At 44.7% G+C, this 25,685-nt stretch overlaps 1 pseudogene across 1 annotated transcript in view; it reads right to left on the bottom strand.

Annotated features, from left to right (window-relative positions):
* Positions 1–25,685, bottom strand: part of LOC146869429 (E3 ubiquitin-protein ligase TRIM39-like) — a 175,209-nt pseudogene that overhangs the window by 18,128 nt on the left and 131,396 nt on the right. Inside the window, exons 6-7 of the transcript XR_014959685.1 lie at positions 7,258–7,278; positions 7,139–7,165 (exon numbers count right to left, since the gene is read on the bottom strand). The product of XR_014959685.1 is annotated as an E3 ubiquitin-protein ligase TRIM39-like (transcript). The remainder of the gene's footprint in view (positions 1–7,138; positions 7,166–7,257; positions 7,279–25,685) is intronic.

Below are 25,685 nucleotides of genomic sequence, written 5' to 3'. Positions count from 1 at the left end.
TTGCCATCCAGGGGACATCACAGAGTTCCAGAGTTGGAGTGGGCTTGCTCATCTGCCGACCGTTTTGACCCCCGTCTCTCCTGCACAAAGTGTGGCTTAGTACCTGGACAGAGAAACTAATGGTTGGACTTGTCTCCTAACTTATTTCCCCGCTGTACTGTCCTTAGAAAGATCAAGAAGCTGACTTGCCCAGAGGTGCTGGTACTGCGGTGTCCTGCTTCTCCTCCGACACAGTAAGCCACCTCCGGTACCCGCAACCCACACTCACCGATTGCCACGAAAGGCATTGGGCCTGGAGCTAGAAATAAGTCAGGAGTGGGTGAGCCGTCACCTTGCATGTTGTCGGACACTGGGCTCTGGATCCTTCACACCCATCTAATGGGAGCAGCTGCTTAGCCCAAATGAGCGCCATCTTGGATTGTGCCAGGCCATCTTCCCCTGCTATCTCTCTCTTTAACTACTGCCACTGGCCGTTTTTTCCGCCCCTCTGAGAGCTCTGTGGGATTCCTATTCCTGATGATATTGGAGCAGTTTAAACCCAGATCAGTTGACTGGGGGCGAGTGCTTGCAATGTTCAACACTCCGTCCATCATTTCCTTTGGTTTTTGCCTACATTAATGGGCCTGAAATTTTATCTTTTGGTATATGGACTGTGTTCTAAATCCCAGCCCCCGGGCTCACACCGTGCCTGTCATAGCCTGTCTGTTACGTTACCAATGCATAAGGGAGTTATTGCCGGCTCGAAGCGCTCTGGCCCGCTTCAGTACAAGGGTAGCATTCTCTCCCTGGCTGCGGATTACTCATATGATACTAATATTCTCAGGAAAAAAAGTCTAGGCCCATTTGGCCTCAACTATGAAAGCTGAATATTTGATACAGCCTCCTAGAACCCACTGTTATGATCATCACGATGGATGGGGTGACCCGTGCATTCACTGAGCACGGAAAACTTGACCTACTTTTTTGGGATATGGGTGATAAACACATGGACATGAACCCGGGAGTCCTCAATGACACGTGGGGACCCTGCCAGCACCCATTTTCGTTCTTTGGATTCTTGCACTAACCTACCTCCCTTTCTTTAAGGCACCCTGTACGAGAGTGACATGATGTGAAGGACCCACCCAGTGCCCTCGACAAATCTTGTTCCCCGATCAAACCTTCATTACTTTGATCAGTTTTCTTGGGGACGTCCCCTACATTTTGCTTTATGTTTTGAATGAAATTAATTTATTATTTATATAGCACAACTACTGCCCGAGGGCATGTAGGCACCGCTTGCTGTAGAGGAAAAGTAAGGAGCCAACAGTGCCAAGCAGAGGTCCAGTCATGAAGAGGTCATTGATTAAAAAGCCAAGTTTTCACACCCTTTCTGAAAGCATGAAGGTTTGACTACAGCGGCCACGTACTGGAAAGACCACAGCAGCACCATGAGGTTTGATCATCGATTGCCACAGACCACATTCCTTGACTAGCTGTACCACAAACAACAAATCAAACAAAAACAAAACAGCAGATGCCACAGCATTGCATTACATCAGGAGCAGTGCATTTGAGCTACAGAACACTGGGGACATAAGAGGGATACAACAGGCACCTACAATGCTTTAAGACCCATATTAACCTTGAGAGCGGAACACCTCAGGGGGTTGGTACAATTGAATCTAGGTAGAGAGGGGGTGAGGGAGTCTCTGCGGTGTGCAGGAGGTAGGATCAGAATGGGATCCAAATGTCCCGAGGGGGAGCAGTGACACTGGACAAGTAATGTGTCTGATGGTGGCTGTGCACACACCCTCTTCTCCCCAGTGAAAGTGTCCATGCAATGTTTCCTATAGTGGTTGTACACAGTCCCTACTCCCCAGTGAGACCGGACAAGAAATGTGTCCAATGGTGGCTGTGCAGACCTCCTCCGCTCCCCTCTACGAGTTCAATAACAATTTTATTTTTTTGTTTTGTTATTGTTCTCCAGAAAGTTTCACCTCCCCACTGACTTTAATACAGCATTACTTTGAATAAATGTCACTGGAATTAACTGGAAAACTCAATTTCCAATTGAAAAATTACAGCCCAAAAAACCCACAACTGACATCTGCTAAGCAAAACCTATCTCTACGGCAACAACAACCACGTCCTCCACATTCCGTCCATCATTTGTTCTTTTTGTCACCCTAAATGGGAAGGGTATAACCAAACGTGTGTTCCGTGCTTACTGTGCCACTGAATTCAAGCTAGCCTGGCTAATGAGGGGTGATACCCTGAAAGCTGTCCCAGGAAGCTTGTTTCCGGTCCAGGGACGACCTGGCTTGGCAGTTCGGGCTGGACTGTTCCCATGAGGCACAGGGTCAAGACTGATTTGCATATGGCCATGTCTAAACTGGGGTGGTGTAGTGGGCAAAAGAACGATGGATTTAACCCAGATCTCTTGACTGGGGGAGAATGTCTGCATTGTCAGCATTCCGTCCATCATTTGTTTGTTGTAACGCTTTTCGCCCTAAGTGGGATGGGTATGCCCAGACGTGGGTCCCGTGCTCACTACGCCACTGGAGTCAAGCTATCCTGGCTGATGACGGCTGATAGCCAGAAACCGGTCCTAGGATGCTTGATTCCGGTCCAGGGAAGACATGGCTTGGCAGTTCGGGCTGGACTGTTCCCATGAGGCACAGGGTCAAGACTTCCGTCCATCATTTGTTTTCTTTGTTTCAGGCCCACTAGTAGCATTTAATTTACATGCCCTGGGTGTATAGTAGAACACTCTACAAGGGACCTATAAGTACATTAAATATGCCAATCAAGCCAAGTTCAAGGGAGTGAGCACAAGCACTTTGGCACCAGCTAACAGTGGTAAAGGGCACAGAGTCCTAAGGCCAACAAAAACAAATCGCAGCACGAAATGGAGGTAAGTAGGCAAAATGTTTTGGGGATGACCACCCTAAAGCGGACAGGTCAAACAGAAGCTTCCACAAGGTGTGGAGACAATGTAATGTGGGGAGATTACAAATTGTTCTGTTCATCTTTATAATTTTTGTAAGCTTATAACTCACCTTTTGGACTGTCCCTTCATTCCGACATGCTTCCAGTTGCCTTGGACTTAGAGCAGATAAGGCATGTGGAAGAAGGTACTCTAAGAAGGCATCATTATGCACTACGTGAATGGGATTTCAACCTCAAGGTCATGAAAATAGGATCCAGCCTTCCCTACCAAAGACCCCCTTGTCACCCACAGCAACTCTCATCATCTGAGTTGGTCTCCAGACTGAGAGTGATGGAAAATTCTCCAACTGATCCGCTGGTCAGGGGAATGTTTATTTTCCTTCCCTATAATTACTCTCAAGACATTCAGATGGCTCAGAAACTTGGAAATTCCTCCAATAGGTCCTGTTGTCTCGATCACTATCTGAAGTGCTCTGTAGTTCTCTACCGGTTACCCCAAAAACATTTATTTACACACGAGAGTTTGTGACAAAACAAAGTGTGCGTTGTCCATGTCAAGGGTTTTCCATGATTCTCTTCTCAGGGCACTTGCATGGGTGTAATGCAATAGCTTGTTTTATTCATATTTTATATTCACATCTACATGTCCAATGCTATTGCTCACAATCCCTGGAGTCCTTCACATCACCTCATACAAAAAGCCCACAGAGAAGCAAGATGTCAGAATCTTACATGGGCTGCTGGAATTTTTTTTCCTACCGCATAGATTCCCTTTCCTACCAATGCTGCCACCACTTCTCTAGTGAAAACAGAAGGCAGATGTTAGGATCTTCCTTGGACCAGAGGAACTCCCCAGGCTTTCTTCCATTGTCCTCTTTACATAGGAAAAGCTGTGCCTTTCTCTGCCCTGCTCTTGGGATGAAACTGTGGGCATACTCTGCCCTCGGATTGGCCCTACGTCTTGCTTGTGTGAAAGGCTTATGGTGTGGTCCCTCCAATGACTCACAATCTTTCATTAAGAACCTTCTTTCTGGTCTGTGTAGTGTCTATATTCATGTCAGTGTTGGAAAGGAAATTTCCTGGTACCTTTCCTGGGATCATGGGAAGGATGTATGGAGTGGTCTCTGTTGTGTTGGTCTAAACTGCAATGGAGATGTGTTGGCAAAATAACCCAACAACGACAATCATACTTCTGCCCTACCACCATGGAAGTCAACAGGTATCATGCGGTTTCCCACCTCTTGGGGGGGAATGCGGACATCAGTCCACCTACTGTGGTGGTAAACCCAAAGGAAGAGGCAATCCATCATTGGAAGGTGCCTCTTGGAAAGGAAACCTAGTGTCAGCATCACACTAGAGCGGGACCACATACTGTAAAGGTTCCTGCCTCAGAGAACAATGTACAGCCAGACATATGTCCCAGTGCCACAGGGGCTCTCTACCATCTGCAGGCTGCTGCCAGATTAGAAGAATATCTTTGATATATCGACCCCAGCAATCTTAGTGTATGACATTAGGGGCATAGGTGGCATGTTCTTCATCCCAGTGCCAGCTCCGCTCCACTTTGCCCATGAAAAGATTAGCGTTTGTGGGTGCATACGTGGTCCTCATCACAGTGCCTTGTATTCTATAGCCGATAGTCTATCATGGTTCCTGATAGATGTAAAGATGGACCATTTTGACTGTAGCTATTGTACTGCCTGGTTGTCAATGGATATTTTGATGTACATTTGTTGTGTGCTTGGTGTTGTTTAACCTTAGTCACTTTTTATTGTTTACAAAGCACTACTATCGGAGACACATGGAAACATCCTGGACACCAACAGGATGCCGAGCAGACTGCATCAGGTTTCTTCCAGACCACAGGAAACTGATTACTCTGTACAATGCATCCATCACACAGCGGACTGCCAGGGGCTTTTCACCTCCCACTCCCTGCCTGCTACCTTGACTGTTAGTTAAACTACTACAACTCATCCTGAGCTCCACTTCATGCAAGACTGACATATATTTATTCTAATCATAAACGCAAACTGAGGTAGATTGCCGTTTACTGTGAAAAAGTGCTTTGAGTTCAATAAACCGGTTAGTCGTTAGTGCTGATTTGTGTATTCTGGCATTTCTGGTCGCGGTCATGCCTCAACGTGCAGTATTGCCAGAAGAATCTGAAGGCACATCTTTCACTTGTCCATAGGTTTGAGATGATTTGCATAGCTTTTAATACAGAGTGTTCTGTTTTGGAGGTAAACTAATCATTATGTATGTTTTGCATTATATCAGCCATACATAAACGTATCTTTTTTGCTTGTAACCTTGAAAAAACTCTGGCTACATTGTGTGCTGGGTCTAACCTATGTCAGCAATTTTCTTCAACTTCTAAAAATTGCTCAGTCATGAAATTAATGTTGGATCTTGAATTAAAACTCATGCTACAATAAAAAAAAAACCTTCACATTGTGATTATTGATCTTGCGTTTTACCATAGGGGACTGTATCAATATACTCCAAGTGATGTACTTTACCACCTACACTGCTCTAAAATGTGTCTTAAGCTAGGGAGGAAGGCATTCCACCACCTTAATTCATGTAGAAGCACTGAAAAAGTTACTAGTGTGCGGCCCTTTCCTAAAGCGGCCTCCCATGTAGTCTCAAACCTGATGATAATTTAAAGTTAAGCAGAAAGAGGAACCACTACAGTTTCTGTCTTCTTTACTTGGTCTTTCAATATCAGCAACATTTCAACACCTGATGCCACAGCTTCGGTCTTTAAACTCTGCTCTTGATTGTATCCACATAATGAACCCTACACTGGTTGACACTCATAACAAATTGATGGAGTAGGATATTAAAGCAGACACACAGTCACCCACATTTTGGGGTACCCAAGTGTGAAGAGTATGGGGTGCTTGAACACTTTGAACTGTACATGTATATGAACTGTTCAAACCACCCATACACAATAGAGAACATCACCACACCTTCCATTTGTAACTCACAGCCACAAACTCACACAGTAGTAGGCCACGATCAGCGACTCATTTCTATTGTCTGTGGGAAAAATGGCAACAATCTGTGCAAAAAAGCTGATGTTTAATTATGTCCTAAATAGCAATATGTACTTTGTTGGGATTAAATCTACAACAGAGACCTGCATCACTCACTGCAGTTTGGGAAGCCTTCAGGACAGTTAGAAGAGGCCACATTACAAAATATATGAACATCAAGATTCAGTCCGTGGAGCATGAATACCTCCTAAAATATGAAAACCTCCAGGGGTTGAGATTAAATATGCTTTACAAAGCCAGCCAAGAGATCCAAGTGGGAAATATGCAGATATACTTGTCAATACTAAAAGGAAACCTGATGTAGGACTTCAAGAGTAAGACTGCCGATGAAGTTCAGAATCAGGAATTATATGCAGATGAATTCAGTGAAAGTAATGCACTAGAACAGAGTGGGGCCATGCATGCAAGAGAAGGAACACTGGACAGATGGTCCCATCCCTGAGGTGTCACAGGGGGACAGGATGGAGGTCAATAATCAAGTTTTCAGATAAGGTCATTAGCCTTGGCTAACAGAACTAGAAACCCTAAAGTGAAAGTTTGGGGTTTTGAATGTATGAAATGATTTACAAACAGGCGCAGTTGAAAGAAGTTTGTAAATGTTATAGTTCTTTCCCTTCCTTTTCTACTTTTTATGCAGGAGCACTTTCTCTTGAGCACTTTGCTATGGTTCCTGGAGTGACCATTGTATGTAAGTAGGGGATGCTTTGCATCCATAGAAATTGTACTTCCTGTTTTTAAATAATACCGCGTCTTGTGTGATGAGGTTTTCATACTCATAGGTTCTCTCCCTGTGATTTTGCTTTCATTGAATTTGGATTCAGGATAGTTCACCTGATTTGATCCATCATTGCTGTGCGTTTGGACCATTGTTTTTTCTATCGCACTTTACCCAGGTCCTTCTGATTTTTTGTGGGTTACCCCAGTGTTTTGTAATGCCTATATTATTATAGTCATAGTCTCTGTAGACTCTGCCTGTTCAGCAGGACCCCAGGGTGTCCGAGCTTCAGCCTGTGTTTCAGTTTGACCCGATGGTATCACAGCCAGTCCTGTGAGTCAGCATGACCCCGGTGAGCGTAATCCCGCAAGCGTCTCAGTATGACCCACATTTATTGGTACTATTAATCTGAATTAGGTTTACTCACTTGCATAGCTTTTTATGTATCTCCACTCTGAAAGTAAAAAGAGAAAACTTAGTTTGTGAAATCAAATAAAACAATGGAAAATAGTTAATAAAACCATATATAATTATTAATGACCTTACCTAGTTCTACAGGAATGGTTGCTGAAATAAAACAGAAATGTTGAATTAGACCCCAAACAATTTTAGCCAATTCTTACTTGCATTCCTGATAGTTGAAACAACCTATGAATCCTTTTCAACTCACTCACTCTCTCTCACCTTCCCCACATTTCACTCCACACCTTTACTACTATCATATCTGTATCAATCCTTACTCTCTACTCTCATGTCACAAAGATGTCTTTTCGATTTAAAATAATTTTTATTAGTGGTTTTCAAAAAGAAGGAACAAAAAGACAACAAGCAATAAACTATGTACAGCCAAGCAAAATTATTTTGATACATACATTGGGCAAAACCAGATCAGTTGCAATTGTAATGACATTCAGAGAACCTTAACCCCAATACTGTAAGATAATGTAAAGAAAATATTGCTGGCTGATACTAAAAGCTGTATATTAACAACTACTCTTCATAAATTCTATGAAATAAGAAATAAAGAACAATAATGAGAGCGAAGAAATAAAGAACAGTAATAACTAGTATGAGCTATAGAAAAGGATCCCAAGTTGTCTTTTCAACACCTCACCCTCACTCCTGCTCTACACCACACTTTAATCTCCTCTCAAACCCTTACCGGCTGTTCCCTCCATACCTTACCAGGGTTCTTATTGTCATTCTCCTTCACCTTTACCTCAAGCCTATCCATGCCTGAACCAACTGGCCTTCACACCGTACTCCTCAATCTCCCCTCCATGTGCGACTCCTCTCTCCTGCACACCTGGTCCCATTCTCTCCTCCACCCCTCACTCTACTTCTCTCCACCAGCACTTCTGCTGCTCTGACCCTCCACCTCTTGCACCACTCTATCTTCAGTCCACTTTCCTCTGAACCACTAAGCCCACACACTCACTCCTTCTGTCTAGCAATGGGTCACTGACTGGAGTTCAAGTCTGGGGACTGCACCCTAGACAAGTTAACCACTATCAATAGTGCTTCTTGAGGGAGCCTGGGAACACCCCGTGTGCATTTGGAACTCTACCTTGGATGCCGAGAGTCCTCGTATCAGAGTCTGGAGTCTAGGTCCAGGACCATGCATTGGCAATGCTTTCTGCAGCTCTAACTGGGGTCATCATAGGACGTGTCATGTGAGATATGTCTGGGGGGCCTCTTGGGACATATGGCATTCAGGTGGACACACAAGTGGCTACACCACAGACCTGCATGGGGTCCTCTAGACGTTCTAAGTTAGCCTTAATAAGTCCATTTTTCTCCAGAGAAGCTGGAACCATGTCTTACTGGAAGGAGCCCAGGTACGAGGTGTGTGCACAGACATGCACACAGTCTCCTTTAGCTCTAACTAAGAAGGAACACAGGAGGAACATAGGTGCTCCCTAGGAGTTTGTGAAACTCTGCCCTAGGAACGGACGGGCACTTTGGGTCAGTTGATGGGCCCCAGTTCATAAGTACCATCCCAGAAACATACTTCAGCTCCATCCTGCCCTGGTCTCCCTATCAGCCCAAGAAAACCAGGGTGTTTCACACCAGGTAACTTGAGTCCTCGTCGCTTGTAGGCCCCGATTAGGGAGTATTTGTCACCTCAAAAGTCACTCTGAGCCCAAAGCGAACATATAAACAGACTTTTCTCAGATGAGACAGAAGCTGAAGGGGATGGCAAAGAACCAAACTCTGAAAGCCACTACACCCAGCTGCTGGGACAGCCAGGGTCACACTGATGCAACTTGTATTCCTGTTATGTTAATTAGCTAAGTCACAGTATTAGATATGGCCTACAGTATGCAGCTCTTCATTAGAAAGAGTAAATAAAGTGGGGATCTGTCTATTTGCAAAGATTCTATCTCTGCACTTAGTAAAAATTCATCGCCAACTTTATCAAATGTGACCACGACAGATTTATCAAAGACAGACATGCAGGAACAAATTCTAGGCTGATATGCAAGATTCTCAGCATAACAGAAAAGACATGTGAAGCTGTTAGGTCTTGTTAAATAAGCCTTAAGCTTTCGGTTACACAAAAAGGGCGCACTCATGCTGAAAGGGGATCTGAGGGGCGCTAAATGGAGATTATGGTTGGAAAACCAGAGACACAGACTGAAGTTTGACAGGCAGGGAATTAATTGAAGTAGGTTAGAAGTACTGGAACAAAGTGACCTAACCGGTCTATAAGGTGGGGGTTCTGCTGAAGGTAATTATTTGTAAACTAAAAGGTCTTAATACAAAGGACTTTAAAACAAGGAGTCAATTAAAAGGGTTCAGATGGGGGGAAATAGAAGAACCAGCAAAGAAGGAAACGTGGTGATGGATGAACCATTTACAGATGCTGCATTGGACACTCTGGGTGACCTAGATTTAACCCCTTCGACGCTCATGACGGAACGGTTCCGTCATGAGCGTCGGTTGAGCTGTGCTCATGACGGAACCGTTCCGTCATGACCACGCCCGCGCAAGCAGCGGTCAGCACCGCGGGGGAATCCGCCCCGCATGGAAGGGGTTAAAGAGTTACAGTACTCCACGCGTGAGAGGATAAGCTCTCGTACTGTGCATTGCCTTCAGTTAGGACTTAAGAAGGGCACAGTTTTGCAAATAAAAAGAATATGAAAATACGTAGAAGTGACCAAATTGACTTGCTCCTTAAATGAAAGTAAACAATGACTCCCAGATTACACACAGAAGCGGAAGGTGACGGCGAAGAACCTAACTCTGAGGACCACCACGCCAAGGTCCAAACAGATGGGCAACTCCAAAAGTCAAAACACAAGGCTCATAACTGCAGAGCTTCAACAAACTAGTACCCATGCGGTGAACACCACAGAGTTGTGGAAGTTCGATCAGGACCAATTGATATTTTCCCTGAAAAGACACAAGGATTTGCGGGTTCTCAGCCGAAGACCTTAATGAGAATCCAAAGCATAGGATTAAGGAACTAGAGGAATCACAGAAAATATGAAAATATTTTTGAGTGAGGGAATATTGCGGGGAGACGTCACAAGGCAAAGGATGAAAAGAGGAATCATTAGGAGATTAATTGATTTCTCAACATCTGTTCATCGTAAGGGATTATAGGACAGCTAGGGCTTGTCCCTGGACATTAAACTGAAATAAGCTGTGGCATAAAGTGCCATGAGAAACTGTAGTTGCACCAATATCCAATCAATCAGTGCAGCCATCCTCAATGTAAGAAGAGGCGAGGATCAGCTGTGAAAGCAAGAGCTCTGGATTCTGTCCCACATATAAAGGCGAAGACCAGACTGCACAGGGTCAAGTAGGCAATTAATTTACCTCAGTAAAGCAAGAGACTCACCAGATTCTGGCCAGAAAGGGCAACAGAGAAATCCATCAGACATTGCTAAGAAACAATGGGCCAGCAGGTTTTAGGAGAGGAAACATCAGGGATGTCTTGGAGTCCAGAGGATAAAACGCTAAGGCCAAATGTGGTATGTAGGTCAGTAATGACTAGGCAAAGACACTATAGAGAACATGAACAGCACCAGGATCTAGCGGGGAACCCATCTGAATACTTTTAAGAACAAAGTAGATACATTTGTAAGGAGCACCAAATCCATTCGCCAGTTCTTAATGGCACCAGCTCATGGAGCCTGTGGCGATGACTAATAAGCCCCAGCAAAGGATAAGAGGGAGTTCCTGATGGTCTCCAAAAACAAGATAGACTTGGAGGCCAGCGGAGGGTTTAACAGCATTATAACAAACCCCAGATAGAATATTTTCTAATAATTCTCGTAGCCCAAACAATAACCTGCCTCAAAAAGAATGCCTGATAATAATATCTAATGATGCTGAGAAAGCATCTCTTTTAGATGGCTGCAAAGAGGTTTGCTGTTTTGTAAATACCCAGATTCTAGGAGCCTTTCGTTATATATTGGTACCCAGCATGGTTACCCGCTTTCTCTAATGTTATTTATCCTCACCTTTGAACCCCTTCTAGAATAGGGTGACATTCGTAGGTAAAGTCAGGAATTTACACAAGAAAATCAGTAACTAAATTCTTTACAGACAGTGCATATGCAGATACAAGAGGCATCTTTCAAAACGATGATAAGCATTATCGAATATTATTCAAAACGGATGAAAGATAAACGACACCATGATAAATTGAAATCATTTTTTGGTCTAGAGACTTACTTACCATGCTCTGGGTTATATGATCAAACATATTCAAATTAAACACTTAGAATTGATCAATGGAAGAGACAATTTCTATACATGGTCAGAGACTGAGAAGGGATGTAATTTCCATACTAGAATGCTGGTCTCTACTGAATGTATCCTGGGGAACTCCCCATTACAATCTAAGTCAGTGTTTCTCAAAATGGGGGTGGCGACAGTCCAAGCAAGAAACAAGTATGCCTTTAAACTCTGCCTTAATCTGGCCACATTTGCTGCACTTCGAAGACAGAAGCCAAATGTCGGGCTTGGTCTTCTGACAAATTGCTGCTTATTTTGCAACCTGGGGTTTGGGGTTTACAAACTCCTTTCACTTTTTAGTCAGAAAAAGAAATGTAAAGTGAGTTGTGTGACAGTCTTGCTGGGCTGCAGGGAGTGTGAAAGGCAAGGCTGTAGGATGTCATTTTTGTAACGCACAACAAATATAAATACCTGCAAATGAACTGTACACATTGAGAAGTTGGGAAATTAAAAATGAAGCACATTTTATTTTGAATTCTGATGTAAACAAAGACTTTAATAGCATCAACACATATCAAGACACTTCTTGATGATGCACAATTAATAAATATTCCCTGAAACCGGATTTTCACACATTACTATTATTTCTGTGCAATATAGTTGTATTAGTAAACAAAGTCTGAAAATTCAGCGGCCATTTCAATGTAAAATATGCTGTTTCCTTTACACTCATTGCCCCAAGGGCCACTGTATCCAAAATGTAACCTGACAGTAATACAATGAACAATATCAATTTACTTAAAAATCCCTAAGTTTATACTTCTTTGCCAAAAAAACAGAAGCATTTCCTTACTCAGGAAATTGTCTCGTTGATCTAAGCCTTGTTGAGACTGGATGGACTTGATGTAGCAAGACACATCATCCCATCATGACCAATGGGGTCCTGAAAACATGGTTCCTCCAAGAGAGAAGTGAGCTTGGTTTACCTAGTGACCATTTTCATTGTATGTGAAACTAGTACTGTTTCTAAACCCTGAAAATACTTGAAATGTATAGGTATAGTACTGTTTTTAAACCCACTACAAAGGCTATTGAGAATGAGCAAATATGGAAAACAGTTCCTCCTGCGCCTGCTGAGGCGCTCCCGCATCTGAGACGAGGAGATGACTTCACAGCATCATTGGTGCTTCGAAAGCAGAATTAGGAATTCTGGTGGACTGACTGACTGAATATCAATCAATCACTCAAATAACTTTATTCGGGTCTATTTCTAGGCCCTTAAAAGTACAATATGATGCATTCAAATACAATAATATAAAGAAATGTTAAAACCGTGCAAATAGTTAGAATTATTGCAATCTAAAACATAATGCATCGGCAGCTCTAGATTTCATCAGTCGTCATTACTAAACAATAGTTTGATGTTCAAAAGCGCGAATTCAAGGCCCTCTCACACAGACACATTAATCGAACAAGCGCAAAGAGAACATAAACATGAAATAAATGTGTCCTCTATGTGCTCCTGCTGGAGCAAATAGCAAAACAAATACCTCAAGGCAGCACTGCAAATCAAAATAAACCCAGACATATCACTTAGAGGCATGCTCATAAGTCTTTCTGATGTTAAGCACAAGTCTCAGGTAGGTACAAACTGTCACTATTGTTTTATGGGATACTAAGCATTGAAGAAATTAAAGTGCTTGTGTGCAGTGTCTCATGAAGTGTTTATTCAACAGGGCTAGAATGGTGCAGGATCTGAGTTTTGAATACAACTACAGAAGAGCACTGTATGTAAAATGCTTTGTGGGGAAACCGGATCGCAATGGCCCAACTCAAGATTATGCTCCCAGTTGTTGTAGTGGGAAAAGGCAACTAACCTATGAAGTACGTTTCATTTAAACCTCAAAAGACTAAAGTGCAGCAAATGCTGTGCATTAAGTAGTAGAAATATCTGGCGACCATCAATAGGGGGCCAACGATAGGTAGGAAATAACAGATGGCAATGTTCTAACTTTTTCCCACCTCGCAGCCACATGTAGTGTGGAACACATATCCCTGATTGCCCTTTTCCCAAAGAGGATAAAGTTGTAGGATTTGAAACAATCCGGTCTGGACAGGCCTGTGGCAGTGTCCCCGACTTCCCTAAGCGAAGGGATCTCAAGACAGCTGTGAAGGAAAGTGCCACTTTCTGGCATGGACACCCCCACTTTGTGTCTGGTATCTGATGCAATTTTGACATAAAATTCTCTTGATTCCTGCTAGCAAGGTCCCCAGTGTCAGATCGCATTCCCTAAATGGCACAATTATTCCCGCAATTGGCAATACCTTTAGCACCCCCACTAAGTCTATAGTAAATAGCACCCCTGGAACCTAGGTCAAGGTGGCTTAAAAGGGTCCCTAAGGGCATCAGTATGTATTGCGCCACACTATGGGACCCTCAGCACCAACATGCACGCTGTCATGCAGGTTGCATGCCATGGCGCAGCCAAAAGTGAAAACGCGATATGTACATTGCCTACAGATACTGGATGCAGTATAAGTAAGTTACCCCTACAGCAGGCCTTACAGCTCTAAGGCAAGGTGCACTATACTATATGTGTGGACATACCTCTCTTAGCAGCTATGACCCTGTGATGTCTAAGTCAATTCTTAGATATCACATGTGAACAGGGAAGCCATTTTAAGTACATGTGCTGGACACTGGTGAAAACAAGTTCCCAGCTACATGAAGGTTTCACTAAACTCTATGGTGTTTGGTATCAAACATCTTGTATTAATAAACCCAAACTGACTCCAGTGGAGGATTTATTAATACATGCACCCAGAGGGCATCTTAGGTGCCCCCTGAAAACCTAGCAACCTCTGGCGTAGGCCAGCCTGCCACCACAGATAGGTTTCTGACCCCCTGCAGGTGAGACCCTACACTCTAAGAGGATGGAAGCAATGCCTCTTCTGGCCAAAGGTGTTGTCACCTCCTCTAAGCAGGATGGCTAAGTAATCAGCATATCAAGTCAGGAGGCTTCAAAGGCCTCTGCCCCCTTTGATATGTGACCACGCCTTCCCCAGACAGGGGAAATGCCAACCCCCTGCACTGCACAAAAAACACACAAATAATGGACGGAATGCAGAACAAATCAAAAATTCATCCTCAGTCACAGATCTGGGTTAAATCCATTGTTGTTTTGCTCACCACACCACCACAGTTTGGACCCAACTGTATGCCAATAACATAACATGTGTATTTGTAAAGTGCACGTTCACCCTTGGGTATCTTGGCGCTGAGTAACCAATATTTATGGTTACCCAACTCAATACTACTCATTTTATCGACCTCAGATGGATGAAAGGCTGAGTGGATCCGCCGGAATTTGAACCTGTGACCATGAGGTCGAACACAGGCCCCTGTAGTGGACGCATCAGTCCACTAAGTTACAATTACCCAGCCAAATCAGTCTCGACCCTGCTCCCCATGGGAACAGTCAGGTCCATAACTCTCAGGCAAGGACTTCCCTGGAGCGGAAAACAAGCATCCTGGGACCGGCTTCGAAGCATCACCCCTCAACCACCAGGCTAGCTTGAATCCAGTAGTATAGTGTGCACGGACCTACATCTGGGCATACCTTTTCCACTTAGGGCGACAAAGCCTAAAAACACACAAATGATTGATGGAATGAAGAGAAGGTCAAACATTCATCCCCTCAGGCATGGATCTGGGTTAATCCATCCTTTTTTTGCTCACCACGCCACCCCAGTTTGGACCCAGCCAAATGCAAATCAATCTCGACGCTGCTCCCCATAGAAACAGTTCAGACTGAACTGCCAGGCCAGGTCCTCCCTGGAATGGAAAGCAAGAATCTTGGGACCGGTTTCGGGGCATCACCCCTCAGCCAGGCTAGCTTGAATCCAGTGGTATAGTGAGCACAAGACCTACGTCTGGGTATATCCTTCCCACGTAGGGCGACAAAGCAAAAAAGAACATATGATGGAGGGAATGCAGATCAAATCAAACATTCACCCCTAGTCACCGATCTGGGTTAAATCCATCCTTTTTGTGCTAACCACACCGCCCCAGTTCACCCTCCAATCTCTGTATTGGGGCAGAACATTTGACATTGTTCAGCATTCCATCCTTCAATTCTTCTTTTAGCATTTTTGCCCTAAGTGGGGCGGTTATGCCCAGACATGGGTACTGTGCTGCTGGCAGCCTCTTTGTGGAGGCCCCAGTAATTGCAAGTGTCTCCCTTGAGTGGCCCTGATGCTTGAAAACACCGCTGTACCCGAGCCCCACAGCCTGAGCGGAAATGGACCGACAGTGTCCCTACGTGCATGAGCATCTCGAGACCTGTGCCCCCTGTTCGTTCAGCCAGACTGGCCCCCCAGTCTCTACTTGCAGCCTCTTTGTCCCAGGACCGCTTCCCACTGAAACCAACATGGCACTCGACGCGGAAGAGAAATTCTGCACCCGGACTTCCCATAGCCCCCCGAGGTGACCAGTTGGTGCTGCCTTGGACCTTGCTGCATGTTTACCTTAACTCCAGAAGATTGGTTCTGTAGGTCACTGCTAAGAGCCCGTATGCAGACTATGCGTTTTTCCCCTCCAAGATAATATTACCGCATTTGAGCGGATACAACTGTATTTACCCATTTTCTTCAGAACTGCTATTTTAAGAAGTACTTAGTCACTAACAAAGGTCTTGGGGTCTAAAATTCTATAAACATGTGTTCTTTTTCTACTTTGGTGTGGATCTCCTGATCGAGTGTGTTTGTATATCATTTATCGAGTGAGTGTCAAACATTCCTCCTTGATAAGCCTAAGGCTGCTCGACCACAAAAAGAGCACCATGGGATTCTTAAAGCAAGCCCTGCCACTCGTTGGTGATACGTGGACTCCCTACACAATAGACCTCTTTTTGGTATATTATATAAAGAGCCAGCTTCCTACATTCGTGGTCCATAGACAGGCAGCCCTCAATTATCGACCTGTTTAATGCTCATGCCTCATTAATCCAGAGTCTGTGCCACAACATAAGTTTGATCCTCCAAGGGAAATAGCCCCAACTCCTTATGATAGATGAAGGTGGCAGAACCTTGGGGGTGTGAAAGCAAACAATGGGTTAATCTATTTTAAGCAGCCTGCAGCGCAGATGAATTATGAATTTCCCAGACCCTTGCCCCAGGGCTTACTGAGTAGTAATTGGAATTAACCTTACAATACGGTTAGATCTTTTTCCTCTATTTATTTCTATACTCCAACATGTTTATTTAAGGCAAAACTGATTTCAACAGATATGTTTTGATGCTTTGAAAACAATCTAGGTTCATACGTTACTTTTGAATGTCTTATACTGAATACCTTGTAAATATGTATGTGAGGGAAATTTTTATATATTTCAACTGAAATATTCAAATCTTTTAGTTTTGCAATCCTGTAATATCAAATCACCCAAAACATAACAGCAGACTATACACCATAAGGGTTGTGGCTGGAAATATCAATGTCACATACACATGAAAGGACCACAGAGGTAGCCTTCATGTGAAAGGGTGAAATATATATCAGGATTAGGGGTAAAATGTAATCCTCCCAAGAAAATTTAAACCACCGAGCCCAATCCTCTACCTGTTCCAACTCAGGTACAAAAATATGTAGGTTATGGAATCCAGGGAAAAAGGAAAACAACATCAAAGATACCAGTTTGGAATGAATTTCAAACCAACAAGATCCTCTCAGAACCTGCTCAGACATCTCGAATAGAAGAAACACAAAATACACTGCAATATTCTATGTTATAGCTTTATCATTTACAACACCAAGGGCGTCATTAGGCGTCTCAGTGAGGAAAGACTGACCAGCCTCGGTCAGACTCAGCATCAGGCCTAGAGTGGAGGAGCCAAGGAGAGTCTCCAGAACTACTGAGATGTAGGAATGGGGCTCACTCAGCAGTAAGCAGGATGAGCCTTCTGGCTGCTGAAAGATGTAAAACTTCAATGGGGAAGCTCCAGGATGGTCAAAGGAAGGAATCAGATGGTAAGTAGGAGGTATTACAGGTAGGAAGTGCAAAGCTTCTCGAGAGGGGAAGTGACTGGCCAGAACTAAACAATTAGGGTGTGACAAGGGGCTGCAGAGGGCCGAACCTCATGGTAGTAATGGAGCTGAAAGAAATGGATGTTGCTGAACACTGATCCAGTACCTACACTGAGTTTACACTACCTCCCAGAAGTCCCGCCAGCGAATTGTAAGTGTCCATTAAGCTAATCTCCTGTCTTCCATATATGTTAATCCTGAACTCTTCTGAACTTGAATGATGGACCCCTCATCGTCAAAACCCCTCCCTTGGAGTTTTGCACTGGGATCTAGTATCTTTGGGTACTACTGATGAATGGAGAAAACAGTTGAGGGGATACACCGAGGTCGCCAGATCCCATGATCAGGAGAAAAAGGGATCTTTCCAAGGCACCATAACTCTTCCAAGAAATTAAGGGGTAGATTTACAAACATTTTGCACTAGGTTAGCATCACAAAAGTAACACTAATCGGCACAATTATTTTTTTTCCTAATTTACTTTCCAGTGCAAAACAGGTTATACACAGGAAAGTACCCTAATAGTAACGCAAAGTAACGCAATGCACTGCTTTGCGTTTGATCTGATCAGGATTTATAGAGCACACAAAGGCCCATTGGCATCAAGGTGCTATAGAATAGCACAGAATGCAGAAGACTAGTAAAATACAAAAGATATAGTGCCCATCATAGGGTAAATAACCAGGTTTTTAGTGCATTCCTAAGAGAAATGCATTTTCAAGGATGTAAGACAGAGTGGAGAGTGTTCCACAGCCTTGCTGCTGCAACTGACAAGACTCTGCATCCCCATAATTTGTATGTGCTGAATGGAGAGTTTTCGGGGGCACATACAATTTAAACATGGTTTTAATATGGACTGGATTTACAGTGTAGAGAGCTTTGTGTTCCATACATATAGTCTTAAACCATATATGTTTCTCTTGCGGTAACCAGCGCAGTTCTCGGAGATCTTTTGAAACAGACTGCCACTTAGGGATGTCCAGCGTAAGTCATGCAGGTGCATTCAGCACAAGTTGCAGCTTTGCTAAGGTTAACTTTTTCGTCTCAAGGTAGATTGAATTGCAGTAATTTATCTCTGAAGGCAACAATGCAGGAGCAATGTGCTTAGGAGCTGGAAGGGTCAGAGATGGCAATACCTTCCTAAGCATTTTAATGATCCAGAAACATGTGGAGACTGTGCAGTTAACCTGGTGATGCAGTGAGAGATCACTGTCCAGGAGGACACCATGAGGTTTTGCATTGTCCACTGGGATGGGTGGGGTGCCCAACAATCCGGCCACAAGTTATTATTACAGATCGAGGGAGGATCGCCAAAAAGCAGTATCTGTCTGCTCTCCTTTTAGCTTAAGGCCAATCAAAGTGCAACAGCCTTCATAAAGAGATTGAAGTTGTGTGCAATGCCCAGAGGGTCTTTAGAGATTGACACAATAACCTGAGTGTCATCAGCTTATGACACGGACTCAAAACCAAAGGAGCAGACAGGTTTAGCCAATAGAGGCACGTAAAAGGTTGAATAAGGTGGGGCTCAGGGCCAAGCCCTGAGGAACCCTGCATGGCAGCACAAAAGGCTCAGGGTAAAACGGATTCAATGATACCTATTGGGACCTGTCATAGAGAAAGGAGTAGAGCAAATTCAGAGCGGGTTTGTTAATGCCCAGTTCATGCAGGTGCCCTGTCAGCAGGGTGGGAGAGATGGTATCAAAGGCAGTGGAAAGATCCAGCAGGATCAATGCCGCTGGCTCCCCTGCATCGACAAGACGCCCGATGCGGTCCATAGCAACTATCAAAGCCATTTCTGTTCCATGGTTCCTATGGAAGCCATGATTTACAGGGCGGGCTCCTGGGGAATCCAGATTTAATATGAAAGAGGAGTGATTCAGTGAGATAGTTTGTAGTCAGCGGAGAAGCCCCCAGCATCCTTAGGCGCTGCTCCTCATCCTTTTTAGGAGCCATAGGGCTCTGCTGCTAAGACTGGAGACATCTTCATCAGTGGTGTTAAGGGCGTCCAGTTCAGAATAGATATTCGTGATTTTATGCTGAAAAAATACAGCAAGCTTGTTAAAAAGCTCTTGGGATCTCTCTATTTCTGGACATACTGGAGGTGCAGCTACCTGCTGGGAAGTGCAAAATGCTCTTTAGAGGATTCATGCATTTCAAATAAGTTAGTCAAATAGAGAGATATTTCTTCGGTAACAGCCATATTATTATCTCTGTGAGTGGCCTTGAATGCCATCCTCTCCTGTTCCCCATATGATTTCCTCCAGAAGTGCTCTTGCTGGTGACATCCCTGCAGACGCCCTTAAGACGTCAGCATGTCGGAGTTCAGTCAGAGCTTTCCTCCATCGAGAAATTTCTCTTAGAGGAGCTACCGTTAGGGGTGTTCCATGGGAATTCCCATGCAACCATTCATGCCTTTTGATGCAAAACCCTATCTACAAACAATAGTGGACCGGGTTTAGAGCCAATTGTTAATGCCATTGGAAAGAAGGCGTTAAGAGGAGAAATGTTTTTATTTCTCCTTTCTTTTTTTAAATTTGCATGTGTGGTGCACAAAGGAAAAGTTTAAGTGTGTCTAAGCATAGTATTTTGTACTGGAACGCTATCCTTCCAGTACAAAACATATGCTTGACTCAGGAACACACCCTTGCACTACAGCGCCTAGGCGTGTGCCTGATGCACAGCAACTAAAATCTCCACTGGCACTAGGGAGAGGGGAGGATTGAGCCATATCTCTATGGATATACAGCGCTCGCATGCTCAGTCCCTGCCAAGCAACGCAGGCATCAAATTTGGCTGCTGTGCTGCGTTCTGTGACTGTTTTCAAAATCTAGACCTAAGCATTGGAGATTGCCAAAATGAATTCAGCAATCTAGTATAGTCTCCACCACATACTCTAGTAATATCAGAGTTGCAGGTGCTCCAGTCTTTGTAATCCATGGCTCTACTCTAGAAACATAAAACAAAGAGTGCAATTTCCACATTTTAGGCAAACGTATTGAATTGCAGATTGTCCTAGCAGCTTCAAAATAGAGCAAGTGGTCCACAAATCAAGGAGCAAGCTTAAGATGCAATCAGGCAAGTGTAAGTGTTTCATGGATAGCTCACCCTTCTGTCCCGCCTAATACTCTGAAGCAGGTTTATGATGTTTATCAGCCGGTCTTTTAAATGCTGCCCTTGCTTTTGAAATAGGATAATAAACCCCTCTCCTAACTGCCTTGATAAGTGTGAGGAGATGTATTACAGCAGGAACAGATCTAGGAGAGAGGGAGGGGCATGAAAGGTTTGAGGATGGACACCAGAAGAGCAATGAGCAATAGAAAAGAGGGACTCCTCTGGAACAGTGTAAAGAGTTGCTCCATGCAAACTATGCCAGGGAGATCCAATTAATCTATGCATTTGGGAGTTCCATTAAGAAACAGCAATTGTATTGTTCTAGTACATGGTCCAGTCTTGAGGTATTTTAAGTTATGTTATGATCTCTCTGTACATAATACAATGTTGGTTGAAAATGTTTGATTCCTGTGACTTTCATTAATTCTTTCTGGAAATGTGCAATGAATTGTGCCCTCAATCTGAAAAAATAATGTCCACCAAAGCATGGAATTTAAATTCAATTCAAATACTTTATTGCGGTCATTAGACCAAAAAAGTGCAAATGCAATGAACTGAACCGACGATACATAAAAGCATCTTCCAGTACATAAGCTCAAAGCCCCAAATTCCTATGTTGCAATTACAGACTATTGTCTCTCACCCCAATAAATAAACAAGAAACATCACAACATGTATAGGGTGCCCTGTTGATAAATGAATATGCTACTTACCAGTATGCATCTGTTCTTGGCATGTAGGGCTGCTGACATTCATATCTGTGCATAGATCGCCGCCTAGTGTTGGGTCCGGATGATTGCACATTGTTGTCCTGGAAGAGTCTTCGAAGTATCACGAGATAGGTGGCTCCTCCCCTAGACTACAGTGCGCATGGGCATCCTCTCCATCCTTAGATTGTTTTTCGCCATTGTGGCAGTGATGGAGTAGATACAGTAAGTGATGAATGAATGAGGAGATTCTTGTATCGCGCGTACTTAGCCCAGTGGGCGTCAAGGCGCCTAGATTAAATACAGCAACTAAAGACCCTACCTAGTCCTATTTAATCATGAGTAGGCCTTCTTAAAGAAATACGTTTTTAGAGCCTTTTTGAAAGAGTCGATGGAAGGGAGAGTTTTTATCTCCATGGGGAGGGAGTTCCACAATTGCGGAGCGACGACGGAAAAGGCTCTGGCTCCCCATCTGACAAATTTGATGCGGGGGACAGCTAGTTGACAGAGTCCCCCATGACCATGCTATACAGTAATTCTGAGTGCTGCAGCCGCTACAGGTGCCGGGGAGGAGGGTGGGCGATATGAATGTCAGCAGCCCTACATGCCAAGAACAGATGCATACTGGTAAGTAGCATATTCAGTTCGAGGCATGTGGGCTGCTGAATTCATATCTGTGCATAGAATACATAGCAGTTCCTCCATTAGCGGCGGCTACCCGTGCCAGCTGCAGCAGTCTGAAAAAGAGTTTTGAGAACAGCCTGTCCTACAGCTGCCTGCTGTTTTGAGTGTACATCTACACAGTAGTGTTTGGTAAATGTATGTATAGTGGACCATGTGGCTGCTCTACATATTTCCTGTAAAGGAATGTTTCCTAGGAAAGCCATGGACGCCCCTAACTTTCGTGTTGAGTGGGCTCGTGGGGAAATCGTTAATGTGCGTTTAGCTTTTTGATAGCAAATTTGAATACATTTAACGATCCATCTGGCTATCCCCGCTTTGGAAATGGCGCTGCTTTTGTGTTGTGGAGAAAAGGCAACGAAAAGTTGTTTTCCTAAAGTCCTTAGTCCTGTCTATATAGTACATGAGGGCCCTCTTTACATCTAGTGTATGGAGCATTCTCTCTGCGACATTTTGTGGACTTGGAAAGAAAACAGGCAGTTCAATAGTTTGATTCATGTGGAACTGCGATATCACTTTGGGCATGAATTTGGGGTTGGTACGTAGTACAACTCTGTTTGCGTGAACCTGTATGAATGGCTCTTGAATGGTTAGTGCCTGGAGCTCACTAACTCTTCTTAACAAAGTGATTGCCACTAAGAAAGCTACTTTCCAGGAGAGGAATTGAATCTCACATGAATGGAGAGGTTCAAAGGGTGGACCCATTAGTCTGGTGAGGACCACATTGAGGTTCCACACCGGTGCCGGTGGGTGTCTTGGGGGAATTACTCGTTTAAGTCCCTCCAAGAAGGCTTTGATGGCAGGCACTCTGAATAAAGTGAGGTGCTGCCTGTTTTGAAGATAGGCTGCTATCGCGGTTAAATGGATACGTATGGAGTTGTATGCCAGATTGCATCGGTATAAGTGTAAGAGGTAACAGATGATGTTTTGAATGGATGCATCCAGGGGGTTAATGTCATTGTTGTTGCAGTAAATGACAAACCTCTTCCATTTAGCCGCATAGCAAGCTCTGGTAGTGGGTCTTCTGGCCTCCTTGATGATATCCATACAGTCAGGTGGCAGGTTTAGGTAGCCAAACTCTAAGACTTCAGGAGCCAGATTGCCAGGTTCAGCTGTTGCGGATCTGGGTGCTGAATTTCGCCATGGTTCTGCGATAAAAGTGCGGGTTTGATCCGCAGCGTTTGATGCGGCACCACGGAAAGTTCTAGAAAGGTGGTGTACCATGGTTGGCGCGCCCATGTGGGAGCAACTAGGATGAGTGTCAGTGAGTGTTGTCGCAGTTTGCGTGCCACTAGCGGTATCAATGGCGCTGGTGGAAAAGCGTACACAAATCTGCCGGACCAGTTCATCCATATCGCATTGCCCTGTGACTGCGGATGTGGGAACCTGGCGGCAAAGCTTTGGCATTTTGCATTATCGTTTGTGGCAAATAGGTCTATCTCTGGATGACCCCACTGTTGGAAGTACGGTTGGAGCACTGACGGATGTAGCTCCCACTCGTGCATCTGGTGGCTGTGTCTGCTGAGCAGATCCGCCATCTGGTGGTCCTTGCCGGGGAGGTGTTCCGCCATGAGGAATATGTTCCTCTGAATGGCCCACTTCCACATGCTCTGAGCCAGATGAGACAACTGTGGAGAGTGTGTTCCTCCCTGCTTCTGTATGTAGTACATGGCAGTCATGTTGTCCGTCCGGATCAACACGACTTTGTTGCACAAGTGTACTTTGAATTCCTTCATGGCTAGCAAGATTGCCATCAGTTCTAGAACGTTGATGTGCATCTTCTTCTGTTGTGTCGTCCATAGTCCCTGCACTGTGTAAGTGAGTACATGAGCTCCCCAACCCTGGAGAGAGGCGTCCGCTGTCAGTATTATTTGTGGAACGGGCTCGTGGAACGGTCGGCCCTTGCAAAGGTTTTGTGGATTCCACCAATACAGAGAGTTGTATGCCCGACCGCTCACCAACACTAGGTCTTTTAATTGTCCGTGAGCCTGATTCCATTGACGTGCCAAGCACTCCTGAAGCGGGAGCATATGTAGTCTCGCGTGCGGGACTATGAAAATGCAGGAGGCCATCATGCCTATCAACTGCATGAACACTCGCGCAGGAAGGAAGTGTTGAGGTTTGAACTTTGAGATCAGCAGTTGCATGCTGTTGATCCTCACTAAATTTGGCTGAGCTGTGGCTGCCAGAGTGTTTATGGTCGCGCCCAGGTACTGTCGTACGTGTGCGGGATGGAGATGTGATTTTGGGTAATTTAGTGAGAATCCCAGACTGTGAAGAAGGTGAATGGTGAGGGACATGTGGCTGGCACATTGCTGGGCTGACTTTGCCTGAACAAGCCAGTCGTCCAGGTAAGGGAAGACGTGAATGTGTTGTCTCCGTAGATGTGCAGCCACTGTTGCTAGGCACTTGGTAAAGACCCTGGGTGCTGTTGTTACTCCGAAGGGGAGAACTTTGAACTGATAGTGATGCCCCTGAATAGTGAACCTGAGATATTTCCTGTGTGAAGGGTGTATGGGTATGTGGAAATACGCATCTTTTAAGTCCAGTGTGGCTAGGAAGTCTCCCTGACTGAGGAGCGGTAGAACCTGCTGTAGGGTGAGCATATGGAAATGCTCCGAGAGAATGTATTGGTTGAGGGGTCTCAGGTCTAGTATAGGTCTGAGCGAACCATCCTTTTTTGGGATTGAGAAGTACAGAGAGTACACCCCTGTCCCCTGTTGGTTGACGGGCACGACCTCTATTGCACCTTTTCGCAGCATACTTAGCACTTCCTGCTGCAATTATGCCAAGTGGTCTACGGACATAGGACGGTGCTTTGGCGGTATGTTGGGTGGAGTGGACGTTAATTCGAGACAGTAACCGTGCTGGATAATGTCCCTGACCCACCTGTCTGTGGTGATGGTTTTCCAGACTGACAGGAACTGTTGAAGTCTCCCCCCGACAGGTGTTATGTGGTCGGGGGGCAGGGAGAGGGCGTCACTGTTTGTTTTTGGGGGAGGACCTGGTGTTGCCGTACCCACGTCCTCTGCCTTTGGTGCTGGATCCACGATATCCACCTCTGGTGGTTTTATCATAGTTACTTTGTGTGGCCCCTTTATTGTACTGCTGCTGTGACCCCTGACCTCTAGCTGCTCCTCTATTCCCGGGGCGACGAAAGGAGCCACTACGAAACTGCTGCGTCTGCAGAGCCCCCATTGATTTCGCAGTGTCAGTGTCTTTTTTAATTTTCTCGAGGGTAGTGTCAACTTCAGGGCCAAATAAATAGTCTGGGTTGACCGGTGGGTTTAAGATATTGTTCTGAATCTCAGGCTTGAAGCCTGAGATTCTCAACCATGCGTGCCTCCTCAACATGACGCTTGTGTTGATTGCCCTCGCCGCTGTGTCGGCTGCATCCAATGCCCACTTGATGGATGCATTGGTAAGGAGTTGTCCCTCTCTGATAAGGAGCTCCGCTGCCTCTTTATATTCATCTGGCAAATGTTGTAAGAGTGACTCTAGTGTGTCGTAGTGGGACCTATCATAACGGGCCAGGAGTGCCTGTGTGTTGGCAATGCGCCAGATGTTTGCTGCTTGCGCTGCAATCCGTTTGCCTGATGTCTCCAGCACTTTGGACTCCTTGTCTGGGGGAGGAGCATCACCCGTTGTTTGTTAGTGGGCTCGTTTGCGAGCATTGGCAACAACCATGGAGTCTAAAGGTAAC

The sequence above is a fragment of the Triturus cristatus genome, chromosome 1_1 (genome assembly GCF_964204655.1).
Source record: "Triturus cristatus chromosome 1_1, aTriCri1.1, whole genome shotgun sequence".
NCBI lineage: Eukaryota > Metazoa > Chordata > Amphibia > Caudata > Salamandridae > Triturus > Triturus cristatus.
This window is presented reverse-complemented; position numbering and strand designations above follow the sequence as displayed.